At 40.0% G+C, this 24,698-nt stretch overlaps 1 long non-coding RNA gene across 1 annotated transcript; it reads left to right on the plus strand.

The window, feature by feature from the left end:
- The first annotated feature begins 5,243 nt into the window (after positions 1-5,243).
- On the plus strand, positions 5,244-8,475 carry LOC135279610 (uncharacterized). Its single transcript, XR_010346841.1, has 3 exons — positions 5,244-5,464; positions 6,109-6,143; positions 7,523-8,475. It is a non-coding gene; the product is annotated as an uncharacterized LOC135279610 (long non-coding RNA).
- Positions 8,476-24,698: the final 16,223 nt, after the last annotated feature.

Here is a 24,698-nt window from a genome sequence, read left to right on the forward strand (position 1 = left end):
TTTCTGGCTGGTTTTTGTGATGGCTGGTTTTTTTTTCTGTGTGATGGTACTCAAACATCAACCCTTAAAGGCTTACAGGTTATGTTTTACTCCTAGTTTAGAAGATCCACATTTAGATTCTACAACTGCTCTCTCAGGACTTCAGAGAATCATGGAATCCCAGACCGGTTTAGGTTGAAAAGGACCTTAAAACCCATCCAGTGCCACCCCTGCCATGGCAGGGACACCTTGCACTGTCCCAGGCTGCTCCCAGCCCCAGTGTCCAGCCTGGCCTTGGGCACTGCCAGGGATCCAGGGGCAGCCACAGCTGCTCTGGGCACCCTGTGCCAGGGCCTGCCCACCCTCACAGGGAACAATTCCTCATTCCCAATATCCTATCCATCCCTGCCCTCTGGCACTGGGAGCCATTCCCTTTGTCCAGTCTTTGCAAAGAAATGTTCCACACGTCTATGAATCCTTGTGAAAATTTATGGTGTATTTTTGGCTTTTTGTTAGAAAAATCTGGCCATTATATGTAAACAAGTCTCCATTGATGTCTGAAGTCAGTGAAGATGGTAACCCATAGAGTCAGCTTTAGTTTTTTGGGGTTTTTTCCCTAGGTGTTTTTTATTAGATTAGTCGAGTCTGCTCTCTGTTCTAATCCTGCTGTTTTTTCCAAGGTGAATATTCATTGCCACCAGAGTAGAAACTTTTAAAATCTGGAAAAATTTTGCCTTCTCTGCCCCATCCCCTGATATGTTGGATTTTTGGTTTGTTTGTCTTTTCTATTCAGGACCATGTACGAACAAGATCATCTTTGATACCAAAAAATGAGTCATTTTACAGCACAAAAATCATCTTGATTCAAACAAATCTGTTCACTCATTTGAGTAGACATTAGAACATTGCCTCACACTCTCAGTTTTCAGCACAAAGTGAACACAGCCTGTCACTCAAGGCCTTGTATCATTTGTCTCCAAGTAGCATTAAAAAGAGATTTCCCTTTAGACTCCAGGATGCTGCCTGACACATACAAATCTTTTCCTTTTTTTCAGTTTAAACAAAAATCCTTTACATTTCATTATTGGAAGATTAAGACATTCAGGTTTGTTTGGTGTTTTTATTTTTTGTGGATTTCTTTTGCCTTAAAACAAGCTCATATTTTGTTGGCATATCAATCAATTATATAAAGAAATAAAGGTTAAAATTATCAATTTCATATACAGACTGAAAAGATGAAAGCTGAAAAATGTAAATTCAAAGCCATTTAAGCTCAGTGACATCAGGTGACTCTAAGTTATGCCTTTTATCTATAAGTTATATATAACCTGCATCATACAGATATATATAATATATATATGATCTTCATCACTCCTCTCAGTTTTCCTGCTCCTAAATAAGAAGGATTTAGAGTTTTTATTAAAAAATTAGTAAACATCTCCAGAAATAAGCAAGTGGTTAATGTTTCATCATCTGTTTCAAAGTGAAATACTGTAGGAAAAAATAACCCTTTCAATTTAAGTATGTCTTAATTTCTTTCTCAAAACATCATTTTTCAGTGTTTTTGTGCAGGTTTTTTGCATTAAATAGTTTATTTTATTGTGGTAAGGGATGAATTGCAGGTTGCCTCTAGGCAGGGACGGTTTTCCCCCTCACCATTTCTCTCTCCATTTCCATCCCCAAGTTCTGTTAGAAATCCACCAAGCCACTCCTCATTTTTGAAGGTTTGGATAGAGAACTAAAACACCCATTATTTTCCCACCTGTAGCAATGCTCACTCTGGAAAGCTAACTTAGAGCTGCAGAAAAATAGGTTCATTAAATGCTATTTGCACAATAATGCACCATGAAGAACTTATTATTTTAGATTTAAATTACTGTAAATTAGAGAAGAAACAGGATTCAAATATTCAGAGCAGCTGCCTGAGCTGGTTTCAGCTCTGCTCTGAGGATGACAAGATGAGGTGCAGGAGTTGTGCTGTGCTGCTTTGGAGCTGGCAGGAAGGTCTGTGGGATGCCAGTACCATCTTCAGGCAAGTCAGGGCATGACAGAGGAATTTCTCAAAATTAAAGGCCAAAGCATAAATCAGTCTGAAAAGCAGCCCTTTCACCTTGTTCAGGTGTTACACTTTGTTAAAGTCAAAAATGTTGAATTTTGCCTACTCTTGAACCTACTCTTGCACAGCAGTAGCAGATTTTTAAAGACATGCAAAGTAGGGTAATCTTAATTTCAAAAAAAAAGGGGGATTAATTATCTTTTTTTTAAGTACACACTCAATGCAAACAGACTGAGTGGACAGACCTGAACATTCCTCATCAATACTCATAAATTAATTTAAAATACAATAAAATTTGACATTTACCTTGTTAAGCACATCCCTTGCGGTAGGATGTGCTAATAATTTATTTGGATTTTGACGTAACTCTGAAATGTGGAAAAGAAATCCACCAAGAGCTGTGACAATAAAACCACATCTCAATGTAAATTGTTGAGAGAGAACGTTTCAAATACTTATTCTTTTTTTATTACCCTCTTTCCTAAACAACCAGTTGGAACGAGGATAGTTGAGCACTTAAAATAAATGGGGCTTTGATAACCAGATTTTTTGGAAAGCATTTGAGTAAAATGGGCATTTATGCATCTTTAGAAGGATAATTGGACAATACTCTAATATTGGAAAACTATACTACATGATTTTCCTGAGGACACACTAGATTTAATTCTGTCAATTCAAATATCTCAGGTCAATTGCAGAATCAATCTTGTTTTCATGCTCCCTGTGAGGAAAGCCTTTTTCTACTTAAGCATTTTTGGTTTCTAAATACTCTGTTGTCCCTTGTCTTACCAATTTTTTTAAGTTTCAGTAAAGCCAGTGTTTAAATGCTGCTTCTAGAAATAGTCTGACCTTGCCAATCACTTTTATTGCTGTTGGACAGTGTTGGTACCTTCCAGTTTCTACTTATGTCTTGTCTTTGAAATGGTCAGGGAGAGCGTTGCTTCAAATTTTTGTCCTCAACCCCTCAAATTCAATATTTACTGTCAATGTGGTGTGTTCTTTAAGACCTTTACTACTCTGTATGGAATAGAGTACTTTTTAAATATAATTTTTTAAAGATTAACAGTAAGAAAGGTTGCACATAAAACATATTCCATATTATATGGCTAAGGCTTTATTCTAATTAAGAATTATGGGTGTGATGACTGTTATTACTGTATAAAACTGCACTGTGATTCCCAGGAGATTTAGGGAAGCTTTTCAACAGTTGGATCTTGAAGTTTTATTTTCTGTTTCAGAGAGGGAAAACTCATTTGAGGCTTTCAGGCTTCAGCGATTTTGAAATTAAGCTGCTATAGAGAACTATCACAGCACTTCTTATCCATGTGGAAGCTCAGGCCAGATGATCCAAGCTGGAATTGAGGTCTCATTTCTCACTTGCTGGTGTGTGGATTAATATGTCAGAGAGAAACTGTAGCATCAATACAAAATGCCTTTGTAAAAGCATTTGCCAGCCCTTCACACTGCCCAGTGCAGAGCAGTTTCCTGAAATCCTGATGCATTTCTCTGCACACCTGAGAACTCCTGGGCTCTGAAGCAACTCCATGCAAGCAGACTTGGAGCTTCCTGAAAGTCTGAAGGTGCCAGACCTCTGCTGAGGGAAGATTCTGCTTCTTTTTGTCCCTGAGCTTTGTGTTTGGCTCTGGTGAGGAAGATGAGGAGTGCTGTCAGTGTGATCCTTTGACCATCAGTGGTTTTGGCAGCCTGCTAAGCTGCTCTTCCCTGCCAGCACTGCTTCTCCTGCAGCAGGAACTGGCTGCAATTTGCCAGATCTCACCCAGCTGTTGTGGACAGTCCCCAGGTCAGGCCTGTGCCTGAATAATGCAAACTGCAGGGGGCAACAGGCAAGGCAGCCACCAGCTACTGCCACACCTTCAGCTGGCCTGGAGGAGGATGAGGATGGGTATTGGTGTTTGACCAGTATTACAGACGGGACTGCCTTTGTTATGAATAGAAAGTTGTATTTTTTTTTAAGTTTCAGAGTTAAAAAAAAACAAGTCAGACCGGTCAGACTCCTTTGGTTTCGCTGCCAAAGAAAAAGTTTTTAATTACCCGTTAATGGCCGGTGATTAACTATTGTTCCCCTGATGCTGGCCGTTTGCCAAGAGAAACCCTCCAGGGTAAAGAGAATGGGCAGTGACACCAGAGCCAACATGCAAATGAGAAATGCATTGCACCCTGGGTTTTTACAGTTTTACAGTTTTTACAAGAAAAACCCCTAAAATCACAAGCCAACAAGTGACTTAAGTGACATCTAAGGATGGGAGCATAGTAGCATAGTCCCGTACCTGCTTGGACCTTTTTGTTTCTCACCCTAACCTGAAAAGATACTGATTAAAGAGACACCCCAGAGTGTTAAACAAACAAGCAGGACTCTACGACTCTCCCGTGAGGACAGAATCCCCAGCTCTGTCTGCAGACCAGCGGACAAAACTGCATCATCCTCCTTCTTCGTGCCACGCCTGGGAGCAGCGACAGCAAGGGTGCAACCCATCGATTTCTCCCCACCTGAGCTGATTCTTCTTAATAAAGGCATTAAAAAGGAGAAAGATCTCCTGCCCATTTATTTCACCTTGGTCTGTCTGGCCTCAGCTGCTGACCAAGTAGCGGCACCTGTGGGGTTTTCTCCCCAGAGACGCTATTCAGTACCTGTGGTCAAGCTGGGCACGTGGAGACAAGTCCGGGCATGCCCTGAGCTCCAGAGCTTGCGGGCTGGAGCTTGCTGTTGAGGGGGTCACTCCTCAGGCCTTCCTGAGCTGGAGAAACCCTTAAGGCGAGGTGAAGAAAGGAGCGGGTCCTGATGGAGAGTTTTTAACCCAGAGTTTTTATTTTAGTGGCACAACCTCTGAATCTTGCAACAATGCCCTAAACTCTCCCACCAGAACTCTCCAACAGAACCCCCACCTCGTGGTCTGCTTGCCCCTTTACCTGGGGACAGGGGCAGGGGAGGGGACCCAGGGAGCACCAACCAGGCACAGGGGAGGGGGTCTCAGGTGAGAGGGACACCTAGGTGGGCCAATGGCCCCCCAGGGGGTGGAAAGCATCCTTGAACCTGCCAATCACTCGATGCTCTCTTGGAATTTCGGGGTTGATAGACAGTGCCCAGCAGGGGTCAAGGGTGGGGAAAAGGAGAGGTGATTGACAGCCAACCTGGGAAGGGTAACTTCAGGGAGAAACCCGGGGAACTGAGGCAAGCCCTGACATCACACCGCAACAGATGGGGAAAGTCTGAAGGGAAAACTGAATGAGGGCTCTTGATCTGTTCAGCTGGAGAAGAGAAGACTGAGGGGAGAGCTCAGCAGGGACAGCAGCTTCCTTGAGAGGGAAGAGGAGGGGCAGGCACTGAGCTCTGCTGTGACCCAGGAACAGCTGGAGCTGGGCAGAGCAGGGTCTGGCTGGACATCAAGGAAAGGTTCTGCTTCCCCAGAGGTGCTGGCACTGCCCAGGCTCCCAGGGATGGGCACAGCCCCGAGGCTGCCAGGGATGCATGGGGGAATTGCTGGGGGGTCTGGGCAGGGACAGGGGCTGGGCTTGATAATCCTGGTGAGTCCTTCCAGGTTATTCTTATATCCAGCTCATTCTGTGATTCTGTAAAATGCTTCAGGAAAATACTGAAAACCAAGCCTTTGTAGTTTCATTGGATCTAGGCTGGACTTCGAGATTTTTCATCCATATACACTCACTCTAATTTAAAATTCACTTCAGACTCAGAATGAGTCTAGCTAACCCATGCTACCCATGTCCAGGACACCAGCTTTTGATATCATGTGCTTGATTCTGCTCTGTGCTAACAAGGGTGTCTTGTTCTTCTTTCTGGACATTTAAGATCTACAGTGAGTACCTTAGAAAAAATAAGTAATTTTCACACAGTAATTTTCAGCACTAATTTCTTTTTGAGCAGGAGGGAGGAGGAGAAAAAGGCCACTGTAATACTTGTATATAATTAATTACTAAAAAATTAATTACTAAAAAATAAGCTAAGCAATTTTCTTCCTCAAAGTTAACTAAGAAAGCCAAAGGGAAGTGGATAGGAGAGTTTGAATGGAGAAAAATCTCTTTCCATCTTTTCACAGTGGTGTTTAAGATGAGAGAAACCTGACAGCAAGAAGTGAGTATTTCCATCTGGGCAAAGGTAAATCCGTTCACATTGAGAACACTTCACCTAAGGCACTCAAAGGTGAATTGCTGAAAATAAGGCCTTTGGAATAAAAATATGAAGCAAGATTGACACCCAAGTCTGTGATGTTACTCACCACTTAAGGTGATTTACAGTCCTAGAATGTTGAGATTTTGATTCCAAGCTAAAACAATGATGCCCTGAAGCCAAAACTAATTTTTCCTTTTCTATTTTGATTGCATTTCCCTTCTGTAGAGAGGAGTGCTAATGGATGAAATTGCAGGTTTATTTTTACACAGATCATTAACTGGGAAAATATTCAGGATGACTGTATTCTACTCATAGCCCAAATCCAGTTCCTCAGCCACACTGAGCAGTGCAACTACATGGCATGCAGGGCAATTTTTCCTAAAAAGAGAAGCAATGAATAAAGTAGAACTGCAGAGTTCTGTGACCTGAACCTGTGTGAGTTTTAGAAAGAGTAAGAAAATGTTGTCCTTTGCTTCAGGTCTGTAAAAATGGGTGCCCAGTGCTGGCTGTACCTCAGAGTTTGTGGGAAATCTGGGGCTGACAGAATCACTGTACAGCACTGGCTGTCAGAAATTATTTGCCAGCCACATTTCATATTGCCCAGGATCACTGAGACAGCAGAGGACACACGACAAATCTGAGTGGTATTCTGGTTTAAGCAGGGCTGGAAACTGTTGCAGTAAAGTAGAAAAATTATAAAGAAAGGCCTCATAAGATCAGCCTGCCCTGGCTAGCCTGTCATTTCTTCTAAGGCAAGCTAGCACTTTGCATGTTCCCATGTGAAAGCAATCCTGGTGTGAGCAGTGGTTAACATAACAACCCATTCCTGGGTGAAAAACAACCAGCACCTGTATAAACTGTTTTTACACCATTTGATAGAAAAATGAGAACTATTTCTCACTAACAACTTTCCCTGCACTACACCCGGGGGCTTTGAGTGACCAATTAATACAGGGTAACAACTTGTTATTAACCAATAAAGTAATTGGCAAGAAAGCTACTGACCAATGGGAGTTACACACAAGGTCTGTAAAGCTGTATAAAAAGGAGTTATGTGACTAAAGAATGGGCTTTTTCCACCATGAAGAAAATGGAGTCTGTGTGATTTTTTTCCCCATAATAAACACGTCCCATTGCTGCGGATTAACAAAAGCATTGTCTTTGGTCTAAAAAAGAACCTTAATTGGGGTGGGAAGCTTTCTTAGATGGAAACTGGCACAAAGAATTAGACTGCTTCAAAGCAGGAGTTTTCCTTTGTTGTATATCTAAATCTTATATCTTCGTATATCTCAATTTTTCAAAAGCACCCTTATTCTGGGGGATGTTTATTTCTTCAACAGGGTGTGTTCCTTCCTATTGGGAACAGGCTGTGACTTCATTCCAGGTGTCCCTACCTGCCAGCAGTGTTACAGGGCTGTCTCTGGATCTCCTGGACTCAAGCCTTGTTCTGAACAGGCAGAAACCATTGGCACCCTGGAAAGAGTCAGGTGCCAATTGAGTCAATGATCAGATCTGCTTTCCGCACAAACCCTGTTCTGAAGGCTGATATTGGAGGCTAAATTGGAAGATCTGATGCTGAAAATCATTTCGTAAGAGAGATTTGTTTCACGGATGATATAAACGCTGCTGCAAAGCTCTTTGAAGTCACAAGAGTTTTCTGTTGATGACAAGAATCTTTGGTCCAAGCCTTTAGAGTCGAGCACACTTGCACCATTTGTGTAAAGACACAATAAATCTGTGTTAATGGGCAGGTACAAGAACAGATTATGTGATAACTGTGTGGTTTCTCTATTAATATATTCTCCCATTACTTTACATGTTGTTTCATTAATCTAAATCTTCCTTAACACCACTTCTAATCTAGTCAGCAGGAGCTGCAATAATGTCTAAGCACAGAGAAGAAGCAGTCAAGTATTTGGTTGTTTTATTAAATGTCTATTGCAGTCCTTGATCATGAAGGTACCTTAGTTAAAACCAGTCCTTATTCAAATAAATATTCTGTGGAAATATTATGAAAGCTCTGATTAATCTAGCAATGGAATGTTTGTTTAATCAAAGTATTTCAGAAATACTTTTACAAAGCCTGATAAATTACACTGAAATCCAAGGTGGTAGCAGCAATAAATGATAGCTACCTAAATATTCAAGTCCTTTTATAAGAGATGTGTATACAGAAAATAAGTAGTTTCTTTTTAAAGCCACTAAAACTGTTATTCAATGCAAATGAATTATACAAAGTTCCCAAATGTGAAACTAAATTATTTTATGAATAAACATTTTTAATCATGAGGAAAAAAAACTGTCTAGACTAAAATTCATTGTAATGAATATTGTGATGATACAGAGAACAGAAGTGATGACTCTTGCTATAAATGCTCACTAAATATGCACAGAATTATTTCCTGTTATATGTGTGAATGCCTTTGAAGAAATGCTGAAATGCAAAGTTTTAGTGTCATGTGCCAAAGCAGGGATTTTTTTTTCAGTCTTTTAAAATGCAGACTTGCACTAGAACTTTAAGTCATTATGTGACATTTTCAGGGTTTCAGATACAAACTCTCTGCTGTCCCTGCAGCCTGTACAATAAGCTGTGAGGTCATTGCTGGCCTTGCCCTGCTTCTTCTAATGACCCTGAGCTGCTGCCCTGCTGCAGAACAACTGAAGCAGGTAGTACAGGCAGAGACTGTCAGGAGAGTAAAGGAAAATCATTTTTTTAAAGTAGCTCAGGGTTCTGTAAATCACACAACTTGGCCAGGCTGCCTCTGTAACAAGAGGTGAATATTCCTGGTTTTATCCACCAAGATCCTTTCTGTTCTTGCATAAGATTTGGAGCTGCTGGAGAGAGCCCAGAGGAGGCACCAGGATGAGCAGAGGGATGGAGCAGCTCTGCTGGGAGGAAAGGCTGGCACAGCTGGGATTGTTCAGCCTGGAAAAGAGAAGCTTCAGGGTGAGAGTTTGCTTTCCTCTCAGCAGTACTTGATAAGTGATTTCCTTGTCTTTATTTTGACCCACAAGTCTTCCCACTATAGTTCTTCCTATTTTCTCCCTCATCACACTGTGGGGGTGGAGGACAGTGAGCAAGCTGCTAAAATACCTGTAGATCCTTCTCTGTTCCTTATTTTCTGGAACCAAAGCTTTCTTTGCCTTTTTGCTATTTTAACTCATTTATAAATTTAATTTAAATATATTATTCTGATAGAAAATTTGAAAATTAATGGAATAAGGTGTTATTTTGTTGTCAAAATCTTCCTTGTGCAGAGGGGAAATTGGGGCTCCTCTTATTTGTATATTCTGTGAAGCTGGTGAGAAGGAGCATAGGAACTTCTCATGACCATAAAGGCATAAAGAGTGGAACTCTGCCTTTATTCTCAGAGGTTAATTCAGTCTGTGTTACAATTGTGTTTATTCCACAGAACAGGAGAGGAGGAACTGTTATTCTCCTCCAGCCCAGAGAAGACTCCAGCCTGTTTCAGGTCTGCAGGCAGTACTGCTATGTAAAATTGTTCCATAAGAAGTAAATTAAATCAGAGAAGCAGGAAGAGGCTAAAACAACTGAAATTCCAGGGTTTGTTTTTGTTTTTTATTCTATCCAGTTTATCCTTTGCTGATGGCCATTGTGAACATTGCAGGAATGTGTAAATGCCTGCCAGGGGTAGGAAGGAAGATGGAGCCAAACCCTTCTCAGTGGTATGGAGTGAAAGGAGAGGAGGTAATCTCAGCAATCTGAAATGCAGGAAATTCCATTTAAACATAAGAAAAAAATCTTTCCACTGTGAGGACAACCAAGCCTGAAATAGGTTGTCCAAAGGGATTTTGGGTTCCTCCATCTCCAAAAACCTGACTTGAAGGCAGCTGTGAGCAACCTGCTCTGCCTGACCCTGGTCTGGGCAGGAGGGTGGATTTGAGAATCTCCAGAGGTCCCTCCCAGCCTTATCCAGAGTGTGATCCTGTGGTGTCCCCTCAACCTGTGAATAGCAGCACAGAAATAAAAGAAATAAATATAATACCTGCAATTAACGCAGGGCAATGTCACTAATGGGCATAAAAAGCCATCTGAAAGTGCCTGAAATGATGGCTTGTGAAAATAAATTGCACTCCAATCACCCATCTGCAGACAATTTCAGTAAAAACATTGCTGATCTGATATGTGGGTTGATGGTGTTTCCACTGGCCTTGGTGTGCAAACCTCCTATTATTTTCTCAACAGAGGCTGCATAGTGTTTCATCTTTAGAAAAGCTATTGCAAAGATTTATGGAAGCATAATATGAAAATAAGACTAATGGATTACCTGGAAAAAATTCACAGGAAATGAAATTTTCACAGCATGAATCAGAGGTCAAATGGTCGTTCACCTTAGCATGGCTCAGGCTTCCTCAAGCCCTCATACAGCTTCTGTTTTCAGAAATTAGCCAAAGTACAAATTCCCATGGCCTGAACATGAGACTGTTATCAAAAATAACACCTCACATAAAAACTGAGCAGAGGAAGGCAAACATCCTGGAGAGAATACTTCATGTCTTCCCATGGGTTTGATCATCTGGAGGTAAATGCTTTTTGTGCACAACAGGGTTTTGTCAAAAATACTTCTTGTTGTGAGACAGTGGAGCAGCAAGTTTCTATAAAACAGCTACTAAGAATGCTTTGGGAAGCATTCCTGGGAATGCAAATAAAATGGAGAACATAGCTGATAGGACTATCAGGGTAGTAGAAATGGGATTAAGCATGCCAAATCCCAGTTAGGTGAATCACAAGAAATTCCTGAAGCAGACTATTCCAGGTCTGCTGTACATTAAACTGTTGTAATTGTGCTGGTCTTGTACTTTGTAGAATGACAAGAATTAAAATAATTTGAGAACTTATTTTATAGAGATTGAAAACTGCCTCCAGCCTTATGTCTCTTTTGTTTTGACAGTTTTGAGAGGTTTTCGCTTTGTGAGTGCACCAAAGGAAAACTGGTTCCAGCATTACAGAAATCCAGCCACCTCTAAGGTGAAATGCAGCCATTAGAACAGTAATTAGCAAAGCCACAAAATGGTTGTTGATAGGGATTTTAAGAGTATCATTAAAAAATGGCAGGTGTGAAATGCTAGTTACCTCAATTGCAATGAGAGCCAAGCAATCACAGAAGGGAAGAAACTTACTGAGCAGGCTTTAGTTTTCAGATTTCCTGTGAGAAAAATGCTTTTATAAAGAATCTTTGAGACATGCAGGGGACAAAGAGGCAAACTAACCTAGACTGTGTGGTGTAGTTTTCCCTGTGTACCAGGGTCACTACCTTCCCATGACAAATGCTGTGCCTTTAAAGCCTGCAGAGAGCACTCCCCCATCTCCAGGTCAGGAATTCCCTCTCTTGACAACAGCTTGTCAAGAATTCTTCATGGTCCTTTTATTTAAACTGAGCTGTTTGTTTGCTTCATGGAAAATAAGTAACCCCATGAATAAATATTGGTTGCTTCTCTTTCTGGAAATTTCTTTGCAGATCTCAACTTAAAGTTTTGGTTGCTTCCAAGTCACTTTGTCAGATATAAAGACCCTACACACACATCCAAGGCTGTCCTAACTTCAGGAGTTCTTTGTTCTAATAACAGGACCAGTACTTGGCCAAATTGAACCTCGTTTATTATTCTTTTCATTGTCACATATGCATTTCCAAATGCTCTTGCCATTTCTGCAGCAATCCAAAACAAAACATCCTTTTTAAACAGACATAAAAGGTTAAGGATCTAAATGCAAATGGACTATGGGATTCATGCAAGTTGACATGGAGCTTTAATTTTACATGTTGAAAGTTTTCCTTATTTTAAATTTGACCTGAAATTAAAATAATCTCCCCCCAGAAAAGTTAAATTCCTTAATCTTCCATTATAGAATCACAAACTACTTTGGGCTGGAAGGGACCTTAAAGATCACCTCATTCACCCCCTGTCATGGGCAGGGACAATTTCCAATAGACCAGGTTGCTCCAAGCCTTATCGAACCTGACCTTAAAAGAAATTGCTAAAACTTACACAGAAAACTTTAAAATTTATGTGGAAATAAACTTTTCAAAAATTGATTAAGCACCAGCCTCAAGAAGGAAGTAAAGTCCTTCTGTATCCAGTTCTCAACACATTTCTCCATGTCTTCAAAGGCACAGGAAATATGAAGTGTTTTTTACTAAGTCTTTTCTCTAACAAAACCTTAAATGAGGAAAATTCCTGGTATTTTGGAACTAGAAGGGACAGAAGGGACTGCACCAGAAGTGCCACTCAAAGGAGTGAAAAACGTGAAGGAATGAAGTTCTGTAAGTCTGCCTAGAGCAGTTTGTGATAATAGTCAGTGTCAGGTGCTCTTCAAATGGTGCTAAGTGTCCTCAGCAGCATGCCTTGATCTTGACCTCAAGGAACTTTAACTTCAAACCCTTTAACTTCAATTTTTTCAGCACCAGATATATTAATTTTTAAAATATTTTTATTTGGTACATACTCTCTATTGTACTGATATTTCTAGAAAGATTATTATTATTCTGATAATAGTATTTTCATTCTGGGAATATCACTTAGTGATGAATCTTATGCCATTTAAATAATCATGAGTCTTTTGAGACAATAATTACAATATACATGCATCTTCCACTGGCTGCATCACACAGAATTTGGCATATGTTTTAACAATCTTCTATAATGCTATACAGTGAACATAAAGTTGATTTATGGTTGTATCTGTTTGCCCTAGTGCATCCTTGTGACCAGTTCTGCTCTTTTCTTTGAGCTGCTCCATTTCCAGCCAGGCCAGGCTGTGGGACACCCACAGTCCCAGTCCTGGCTGCCCTGTTTGCAGCGTTGCCTGGGGATATAAACTCAAGAAGTGGCAAGGAGATGGATGTTTGGCTGAAGTGACAGATTCAGTTTCCTGGAGAAAGCTGCTGGCTGCAGTGTCACAAACAGAGCTGCTTATCTGCCCTTCCAGGTGTTGTGATGGTGACAGCTGGTTCAGGGGCACCTTGAGGAGGTGAGGGGGTGAGTAGATTTACTGGAGAATTCAACTTGCTTTTAAGTGTTAGGACAATCAACACTCACTATGATTTATGCTGATATTCACATCTAGATTCTGAGGAATTTCATTGCACATATTTCCAAGCAGAAGAGACACACACATTAATAAAAATCCATAATTGGTGAGTATTTTCAAACCTGGAGAATTATAACTGTATCAGGGCAGAACTATGTCTTAAAAGGAAAACATCCTTCTGTGGGAAATGTTCTCATGTCTGTGCACGGGTTTTGTGGGTGAAAAAGGAGTTCAGAGTCCAAAACACAACATGCAGCTCTTGTTTGGAATGGTTAAACCATCCTGTAAATATGTTATAATCTGAGTTTTGCATGGCCTTGTAGCAACACATCTTTCTCTCATATGGATGTGATGTAGGTGAAATAGAATAGAATAAGAGAATATAGAATAGAATAGAATAGAATAGAATAGAATAGAATAGAATAGAATAGAATAGAATAGAACAGGTTTGGGCTAGAAGGGACCTTAAAACCCATCCAGTGCCATCACCTGCCATGGCAGGGACACCTTGCACTGTCCCAGGCTGCTCCAAGCCCCAGTGTCCAACCTGGCCTTGGGCACTGCCAGGGATGCAGGGCCTGCCCACCCTCCCAGGGAACAATTCCTTCCCAATATCTGATCTGACCCGGATTTCTGTCAGTTTGAAGGCATTCCCCCTTGTCCTGGCACTCCAGGCCCTTAGAAATAGATTTACCCAATTTCTCTTCTTTGGATTGTAGCTAAAACCAGCAGAGTCCAAAAATAAAGAGTTATCAAGATGGTCTTGATAATATTAAAGTGAAGAGTACCAATCAGATACTTTTCTTATTAAAATTCTTAGATGTAGCCATTTACATAGCTCAGTGTTTTTCCATGCTGTGCACATAAAAATTTTCAGCACCAGATGTGTTAATTTTTAAATTATTTTGATTTGGTACAAACTCTCTATTGTACTGATATTTCTAGGAAGATTATTATTATTATTCTGATAATAGTATTTTCATTCTGGGAATATCACTTAGTGATGAATCCTATGCCATTTAAATAATCATGAGTATTTTGAGAAAATAATTACAATATAATGATTGAGAACCATTTAAATTTTGATCAGAGGTTATCAGGGTCAAACATTATGTATTGCCTATCAGCATTCTCCTGCTATGACCAATCCATAGGGGTTTCTTGCTCCATCTTCTAATTTTCTTTCTTTTTTTGAAACATTTTCAATTCAGATTGTGAAAATTTCTGAAGTGAAAACTGCTTTTTCTTGTCAAACTGTGACTGATGTACAAGGGGTTTTTTTGGTTTTTTGGGTTTGGTTTTTTTTTGGGGGTTTTTTTGCCTTTTAGGAAAGTATTCTATTTTCACCTGAATATTGATGAGGCTTTTACCAGTGGCTTTACAAGTATCCAACTTTTATTGCCAGTGATTTTTTTTTTTCTTGCTTAAATATTTACCTTTCAGAAATTCAGGCACCAGTGAAATTTCTACAAATGAAACAATTAATCCCTTCTTTGGTCAACAAAGAGACACTTCAGGAAGTGTGACTTCATTGCTAACATTGATCTTGTATTCATTTCTATACTCAGATACTTCCATCCATGTGAGTCTGATTTAAGGCTTTCAAACCCACAAAGTCAGGAGAACTCAAGGCCATATGTTTAAAGCTAAGCAGTCTGTTATTTGCTCCTCAATGAAGGACAAATGTGCATATTTAACTGTTTTCAGATGTTAATTTTTTCCTACCCTATTTTTAGGGAAAGCAGATCCATCATAAGCTTTCTTCTGTTTGCTAAAGGCAGAGCAAAATTTTAGAACAAGGATCATTTTTCATGACTACGAAGGTCAAGGTATTCTCAGAAATTTCCTTTCTCATTATGAAACCAGTCAGAGCTGGGAAACCTTTTTGTCCAAGTTGTATAGAACAGAATCCCAGAATCACTGAGATGGAAAATCCCTCCCAGCCCATGGAGTCCCAGCAGTGCCCGATGCCCACCCTGTCCCCAGCCCAGAGCCCTGAGTGCCACCTCCAGCCCTTCCTGGCACACCTGCAGGGATGGGCACTGCAAAGCTCCCTGGGCAGCCCCTGCCAAGGCCTGAGCAGCCTTTCCATGGGGAAATTCCTGCTGTTGCCCACCCTGAGCTGCCCTGGCCCAGCCTGAGGCCGTTCCCTCTGCTCCTGTGCCTGTTCCTGGGAGCACAGCCCGACCCCCGGCTGTCCCCTCCTGGCAGGGAGTTGTGCAGAGCCAGAAGGGCCCCCCGAGCCTCCATTTCTCCAGGCTGAGCCCCTTTGCAGCTGCCTCAGCCCCTGCTGGGGCTCCAGCCCCTTCCCAGCTCCGTTCCCTGCCCTGGACACGCTCCAGCCCCTCCAGGGCTCTCTGGCCATGACAAGCCCAGCCCTGGCCACAGCCCTCGAGGTGCCTCAGCAGGGCCAGCCCAGGGGCCGGGCCCTGCCCTGGGGCTGCTTTAATACACAGGAGGATGTCACCGACCTTCCTGCCCAGCCGGGCACAAACATGGCCCAGAGAAGTCAGACAAGGAGCTCTGCCATGTCTGCTGTGCCAAATATCAGTGCAGTCACTGATTGAGGCAAGCAGGGAAACAGGAGTGCTGGCTCAGAGAAACCCTCGTGGTAGAAAAAGAAATGTTTATTTTATTCACTGAGGCAATCAGTAGAACTGAGAGTAGACTTTGGGGTTGTGTGGAAAGCCTGACAATGCTTCCTTGTGCAATTAGCATTGGCCTGCTTTATGTCTTCATTAGCAGCATGATATAGGTAGAAAATCAGTGCAGGACCTAACAGAATCTTGTTTCTTGTGCCCTTGTTATATGAGATACCAAAATGTGTATGTGTTATGATGTGCTAATAGCACTCAATTTGTGCCAAATATGCAGCTTTGGTTCACTTCAATAGATCTTGTTTTCCATATTCATTTGTTTTTGGTCCTGAAAAGTTTTCACAACAACAACCAAACAAGAATATAGACAGGAAATATTAAGTGAATTCTTGGTTCTTGAATGAAATCCCAAACCAGCGCCTGCCTTGTGAAGAGATGATGTATGTAAATAAATGTGAACACAGGAACCAGGTGTTTAAAAGTTCATATTTATTGATTGGAAAAAAAGAAAGGATAATATGGGTGTCCCAAAAGAGAAAATTATAGCATGTTCATGCCAAATTAGTGGGAAGTTTTCATGGAAAAAATGCCAGGGGGGGCTGCAATCTTTGAAGCCCCCTTCCAAACCAAACCATTCTGTGATTCTGTGAAATGTCCTGGTTTGGTTCTGGACATCAAAATTAATTCTGCCCTTTGGCTGCTCACAAGTCTGAATTATCTGGTAACTGATTCATGTTTTGTGTCCATGGATTCATTAAAGCAGCTTCCCACATTCAGACTCTTCAGATGTATATTTTATAGTTTAGCAGACCTCTCTTGCCTGAAATTACCTTTTTAAGTTTATCATATACTTACCCTAATGACTCTGCCTTGATCATATGAATTTCTGTGTGGCTTGAATTTCTCTCTCTGAATTTCTTGGCATGCAATCTGTATTCTTGAAGAGCTGGAAAATTCTCTCTTTCCCTCAGCAGTTTGCTGCTGTTATTCTATCACAGTCACTGTTAAACCAGTTTTTTTTAACACTTCACTTTTCATGTTGTACTGTTCTTTGCTTAGTTGTAGAGCTCTTTTTGAACTGATATTTTCTTCTCATACATGTGCTTATACGACAATTTTTAATTGCTTTCAATCTTCCTTTTGGAAAGCTGAATAGACTGAACTCTTCCAATCTTTCACTACAAGGATTTTTCTGCAACACTTATATAACATGTCTCTCTGAGCCTGCTGCACTCTCTAAGTATGATTTTAAACATGTGAACACCCAATCCATGAGAAATATTCCTTGGCAGAGCAGTAAAAATATTTGTTTCCTTTAGGTTTGAACTGTGAATTGCTCAATCAGTGTGACATTAACATTTAGATCAGGCAAGTCTGTCTTTCCCAGGGTGTTCTCTTTCTGTTTCTATGTCTTGCATTTCCTGCCCATGGATGCTCAGCTCTTAAAATACATCTTTGTATGAATTGGACTGTTTTGTCAGACATCAGGATTAACCTGTAAAAAAAAGGCTGTTGTAGCTGCTTAACACTTTTTGTGTACCCTCCTGATTCTGTCAATGGTGGCTTAGATATTTTCAGATGGTAGTAATTAGAATAAAGACATTTAAAAAAAGCAAACCCACCTCCTTAACACAGAGATTGGAGGAAATAATGCCCGCACAAATATAAGGCATTAGGAGATCTTTTTGGAAGAAACTGTATTCGTCTTTCTTCTAGATCTGGAGGATTTTTTCATCCTGGTGAAAAGTCTAGTCAGGGTTTACCTTCTCAGGCAGGTTCTCAAAACCCAGCAGAAATCAGGCAGAAGCAGTAACCTGATTTCAAGATCTGCCAAGCACAGGTAGAGAATTTCATGCCCAGCTGCTGCTTTTAGTTCTACCAAACCACCATTTCTTCATAAGACCAGCTCTCTCGAGGCATTCCTATCAATCTTTCCAAGTGAAATACCCATCTGGATTTCCCTCTGTAATGTTGCATTTTTCTCCTACTGAATAAATTTCTATGCACAATCTCTTAATTTTGCCTTGGGCAATTCATTCTCTGACATGCAAATATTGTACATAATGCAGAACCTGGGAATTGTGTGGGCTTTTTTCCTTGATTCATTCAAAGATAACAGCAGCTTTTATTTTGAAAACCCTTTGCTGAATAAACCTTTGTGGGACAAGCCTGTCCCTGGGGTGCAATCTTTCCAGGTGAGTTAAGCATCGAGAAGTGCAACAAGTGCTGAAATCTGAGAAAATCTGTGGTTAGGTGGGAATTCTCCAGTGGTGCTCTGTCGATGTTCCAGCCTCCTCCACTCTGTCCCTGAAGAGACAGCTATTGATCTGCTGACAGCCCAACCCTATGGACAATCTTCTCACGCTCTGCTGGCCAGGGAAGGGTTTTGGGGACAAACAAAGGTGAATCAGCACAGCTGCCATCACTGTAGGGAGAGCCTTTTGTAGCTACATGAGAAAAGAAAAAATTAGCTTCACAGTTAATGAACTTTTTGCTGAAAAATTAAACCTTTAGAATTGGGAATAGGTTCTGATTCTTTATGCAGTGTATTGGAAAATAATTGCACAAGACTCCATTTCCTTCATGCAGGAAAAGCCCATTCTTTATTCACATAACTCATTTTTATACAGCTTTACAGACCTTGTGTGTGACTCCAATTGGTCAGTAGCTTTTTTGCCAATTACTCTATTGGTTAGAAAAAGGTATTTTACTTGTCTATCAAATCTCTTTATTCTTAAATTGTTTACATATTTTCTTCACTGATTCTCATGGGATAGATGTAATGTTTATGCAGATGCTAGTTGTTTTTCACCCAGGAACAGATTGTTATTATAAAGAACTATTCATACCAGAATTCTTTTCACTTGGGAACTTGCAAAGTGCTAGCTGCACTTAGAAGAAGTGACAGGCTAACCATGAATGTAACAGAGCAGGCCTGACTTTATGAGTCCTTTCATTAATAATTTTTCTACTTGACTGCAACACAGTGAATCAAAATAATATTCCGTATTTAGGAGGAGATGACAAGGTTAGTCATCTGAGTACACAGTGCTGTTCTGTTGCTCTATTTTGGCTTGCAAAGAAGTTTTAAATGTGATTTAAGAATTTAAAATAAATCCCACTAATCTGTGAACTCATGTTCTGAGTTTCCCCAGGTCATTCTGACCAGTGCTGCCTCAGACCTTTTTGCAGACCACAGAAGGACATCCACTGCAGGGGCAGAGAGCAAGGAACACATAAACCTTATTCACTTTATCTAAGTTGGAAGATGAGATACAAATTTAATCTATTGCATTGTGACACATCTTTGTGTGGCAGATTGAACAAAAACAATCCAAATCAATCTCAGTCTTTAATTTTTCTTCTGCCTGTCTATTTAAGTATTGTTTGTAGCCAATTAGTTGTGGCTACCTTCACTGTGCTGTTCTAATAGTACCATGTTCTCCTTGCTCACACAAAAATGTGAAAATGTTCTTTACCACTGTTTCAGTTAATGGGGTCAGATTAAAATCCTGTGACATTCAAATCCTGGCTTTGCTCTCACTATAAATGAGAAACACACTGGTGATTTGGTTTGATTATTTATCCACAGAGCTGGAGTCAGCTGAGGTTGTTACCAGGGGGGGTTATAGGTATATGACATGTATGAATAATCAAAAGTAGAATCCAAGGAATGCCATCTGGTCTTCCATAGGCTTTCAGCAGGAATTTCACCCTTGCAGTCACCCTCTCACAGTCTCTGTAATGAGTTAATTTATTCAATTTCTTTATTTCCATTTCCTTAGTATAAAAACGTATGGTACACCCTAAACCAAACCCTAATGAAATAGTTGTATACATATTGGATCATATACTCAAACTATATTAAAGTCTACATACACTGTTACTTTAGAATTGAAAGAACTGCTACCTAAATAACATTTCATTTTTTTGAAGTAAATGATAATTAGAAGATTTAACTGGACTGATTCATTGATGAAAAGAAAATGAATATGAAGCCAAGGTTCCCTTTGAGATAAATAATTAGAATTGACAACTGTGATTTTATTTTTTTTTTTACCAGCGTAAGTTACATTTTTTGGAAAAGGCTGCAATTGCTTATAGCAGGTGGTTGTGAAACAGTTGGCACTTTGTATAGCCCTGCTATGCATGAGCTGTATTCCTTGGAGTATGTCCAGGAACAAGGTACCAGCAGAGTAGCTTGTCTCTAATTCCCATGTTCTATCACATAAAATACTAATGTGTAGTAGGACTGCACAGACAGCTTCTAAATGAAGTGTTGGCTACACTGAGTTACAAGGAGTGGGAACAGAGCTCTCCAGAAACGTGAAGCTAGAAGGATTTCATTATATTCCTCTCTTTGGGGTTCTCCTAGAGCTTAACTGTCAACACAAAACCTTTTCCAAGATCCTTTTAAGCACACAAGTGAGATCCATGAGAATTGGGATAGCCCACAGGGGTTTGGGACAGCCTCAGTGCAGAGGCCCAGAGGTTGGATGTGTTACAGAAACCCGTAACATGCACACCTAGAGAGCCCTTTTTACTTCTACAGCAGCTGTGCATGCAATTCAGTACATGGAATTCCCAAGGGCTTATCGGTTTCACGTGGTCACTGAAGTCTTTGCTATCACAGAAACCCAAAATCATTGAAGTTGGAAAATCCCTCCCAGTCCATGGAGTCCCAGCTGTGCCCGATGCCCACCTTGTCCCCAGCCCAGAGCCCTGAGCGCCACCTCCAGCCCTTCCTGGGACACCTGCAGGGATGGGCACTGCAAAGCTCCCTGGGCAGCCAGCTTTGTTTTTTCTACAAAAAGGAAGATTTTGTATTAAAGACATTCTGTACTTCTGTTATCATTTATCCTATTCCTGTGCTTGGAATTACCATGGTTTCCTTACCATGGTTTGATAGACTTGATGATCTTGAAGGTCTCTTCCAACCTAGTAATTCTGTGATTCAAATAGTTGCCAATTAAAAGAAAAATTCAAAGCTGCTGATCCTTTCTCTCTTCTTCCCTCCCCCTGTTAATTTTCATCTTCTGAATTATGCTCTTTATTTTCCTCTCCATCACAAAATCAGAAACACAACTGTTTCTGAGTACTCTCATTCATTTCTGTTCCCTGTCTATTAATCAGCAAGAGGTAGAAAAGAACAAATGGAGCTGTATCTGTTTGAAACTGTGTAGCTCCATGTTTTCACAGCATTCGTGGTCGTTTATTTTCTGTGAGACCATTGCCCATTTGTCAAATTCAACTGAACTGCTGGATAGACAAAGAGATGCTGCAATTACTCAGAAAACAGAATGTTGTCTCCTTTCCTGGTGACTGAGTAGCAAATTGTTTTTAGTTTTTCCTCTCCTCCCCTTTTCACTATAAAATCATGAAAACAGGAAATTGTAGATGCTTTGACAGGCTTCAAGAACATCACTTTACCCAAATCTTTTCTGCTTTAATTAATTTTTATCTAATAATACAGAAATTAATGAGTAGTATCAATGAATTAGTCTAACAACTGGCAGTTTTAATGCATTGTTGTACACACTTGCAATAGCACCATGATCCAGTCCGATCCTTAGATTGAAGCTAAACTCTAGCCCATGTCCAGCATGGGTAGAGTAAGATTAATTCCCAGGAAGAAAGTTATCTTTCCAAACAAAAAATTCAATATTTGATGATCTTTATGACAAAGATTAAGTGTATTTTTAATACAATGCTAATGATCATAGACAAGCAGAGCCATAATATATCAAAATGTAGCAGAATGGAAATCCTGCAGGTTGGTATAATGAGAACTATTATTGTCACTTAGAAGATTGAACTGTTTCATTTAAGCAGTTCTGAATGCCAAAATGCTGAAAGTAAAATATCAGGAGTTGTTAACAGTAACGATTTTTAAATCAGGATCATTAAACAGAAGGATTACTGCAGGAGCTGGTGATGAAAGCTGTGGCAATAAAGCACACATTTAGCAGGCATTCAAGTTGTAGCAGAGAACATGAGTGTTAACAGTTGATGATTTAGAAAATTTTACTTTAGTCTTGAGCATTTTCCAACATTTTTGTGTATGATTCAAGCAGTCTTTATTGGTAATGTGTGCTTAATATACCATGATGGGGTAGGAACTACTGTGCAGAGGGCAGGAAATTATTTATTCTCACAGGTCCAACTTTCTTCTGCAGTGAACTAAAATTAAATTTAAAAAAATAATACAATCCACATCCCCAAAGCCTCTGTTGTTGTATTGCTCTGACTTTTTTATAAGTTTATGGAGCTGTCAAAACAAAACGCTGTACAGAAAGTTTAGAGTTTTGTGGCCATTTGGCCATGTTTTGCTGAGTTTTGTATCTACTTTGCCAGACTTGATGTGTTAGACTAATGGCTATAAAATTGCTTTTCTAATCAAAGCAAAGCTCAATTTCTTCATAAAGAAGTTCTGCTTTTGAGTGTCTTGCTTGCTATAGAGCTCCATGCCACAGATCATGTAATTCCAAATCACCACATGGGAGGAATTATTAAGGGGAAGATGCATTCTGCATTATCAAGGACATAAAAGGCTGGGTTTAAAAGGGCTCATTCTAGAAAGCTCTTGAGGTTTTGTTGAGCTTTCTTAACAAAATAATTTCTCCATCCTTGCTCCTGTCCCTTCCCTTTTTATATTTTTATTAAGAAAATACAGGAAATAGTCTAATGTACAACAGAAGCATTACACTGTGTTCAGGCCATTATTGCCTCCTTTTGTAGAAGGGCATGTGGTATTTGAAATAGCCATGGAAGTGTAGCAGAAACATTCGGTATGCTGGAAACTTCCATAGCAGAAGCAAGATGTGATCTTACAAGCCAGAATAAAAAAAAAAAAAAGGAAAAAAGAAAAAGAAAAAAGAAAAAAAAAGGGGGAGGGGGGGAAATCTGACAGTGACACAGTAACATCTCTAACTGGTTATCAGGAAAACCAAAGAAATAAAAAATATAGAAAAGGAAAGGAGTTGGAATGAGTTGGAATGAATATTCTCAGGAGACTTAACAATGTGTCCAAATAAGAATAATTTTTATGTGCTATAAAAGCATCCAGGAGTTCCAGGACCCTGTTGCCACAAGCAAATAACAAAATGCTGACCCCAGAAAGAATTCACATCCAGTTACTACATGGGAAACAGGGACACACTCTTTCAAAAACACCAGGGAACCCCTCCAGCTTGCTGTTGGCACTACTAAAATTTATAAAAAGGAAAATTTCCCATGAAGAATTAGATTCCAAGCAATGCCTGCAGTACACAGGTGTGAATCTTGTAAGGGTAAAGTAGAACTGATGGTTGGAGGTAAAAATTACTCTGCTGTCTTTAATGTTATCTTTTACATATTAACTCTTATATTTGGAATAATTATCCATAACATATGTAAAGAAAATGTTGTTGAATCTACATAGATTCCACGAGCAAATAAATTAATTTCCAAGTGAAGTTTCAACTTGCCTTCTTCATATTCCAATTGAGAACATTTATAGAGTTTTAAGCATATAAAGTCTGGAGAGTGAAGTACAGGCACAGTCTGTACCACCAAGTGTCTTTTTTTCATTAAAAGAATGAAGTCTTGTCAGTGCCATTTATGACTTTATTTAAGAATGTACAGCTGGTGCTTTTGAGGAGAATATGTAAATTATGGATTCTTTATAGGTTCAGTATTAAGTAAATACAGACTGCTCCTGCATCATCCTATTTGATGCTGCTGAAAGGAATTAATCAAGTAATCTATAAATACCTGCAGTGTCCTTTTCCCTCAGAGGAGCAAGTTACTTTCTGTGAAATTAATTTCCATATTGTGTGTGCTAAACAGAGTAAGTGACAGCTTTTCAAACATGTTGTGTCATTACCTAGCAAACAAGCTTTGCATCATTGTAATTTAACTGGGGCATCATGTCATTATATTGTAATATAGATAATAATAATTTATTAATAAATAGAGAGGTCAGTGGCCTGATAAACCACTTCTGGATCATGAAAATGAAGTGTTCTGCTTCTCATCCTAAGGATGGAGGGAGGTGAAAATCTGGAAGTAGCCAGTCTGATCACTGTCTCCATTCCTGTAAGCATCTTGGTATTTTTCTATTGTATTATGTTATTGCTATAATATCTACAGGTACAATCCAATCTCTACTACTATGCCTCAAAATATAACCAACTGCCTTCAGCTCAACAGGCAGAAAGGGAAACTTCCTTTATTGTTTAGTTTCCTGTGGCTGTGTTTGTTAGTGAGCACTGGATCTGATGCTGCCCGTGATAGGGAAAAAAGGGTCCATTTTTAGCTACTGTGCTTTCTGTCCTGGATTCCTGCAGCTTTCAATTTGGTTTGATAGCTGAAAAAAAGGCATATGAGTATTTCAAGGCTTTCTTGACTGAGCAAGGAACAACTCTGGATAGTTCTTCCCCTGCCCTGCCCTGTTGGAAGGATGGAATCTTTGCACAAATCTGACTGGATCCCAATTAACAGGACCTCAAGGAAGGAGCCTCCTGCCTGGGAGCTGCACTTTCCAAAGAGAGCAGGCATGAAAACACATCCTTGCACTGCTTTCCAGATCTATAAACTCACCCACTCTGGGTTTCCAGTAGCCACTGGATTATTTTATGCTGGATTATGGACATAGAACTGCAAATTCATTCCTTTCACACTTGGGTTGCCAGTAGTATTATTTTACTTTTCAGTCCCAAGATGAACCAACTTGAACTGACTGCAAAATGCAATTTATTCCCATATTGTGCATCTTAAAGTGTTTGGATGGATGACTTATTTCAAAAATCAGAAGAAAATGTTCATTCTCTCCTAATGTAAACTACTCATTTTACAAACTCTATTTTACACCTTTATTCCTTATTTTAA

The sequence above is a fragment of the Passer domesticus genome, chromosome 12 (assembly GCF_036417665.1).
Source record: "Passer domesticus isolate bPasDom1 chromosome 12, bPasDom1.hap1, whole genome shotgun sequence".
In the NCBI taxonomy this organism is placed as follows: domain Eukaryota; kingdom Metazoa; phylum Chordata; class Aves; order Passeriformes; family Passeridae; genus Passer; species Passer domesticus.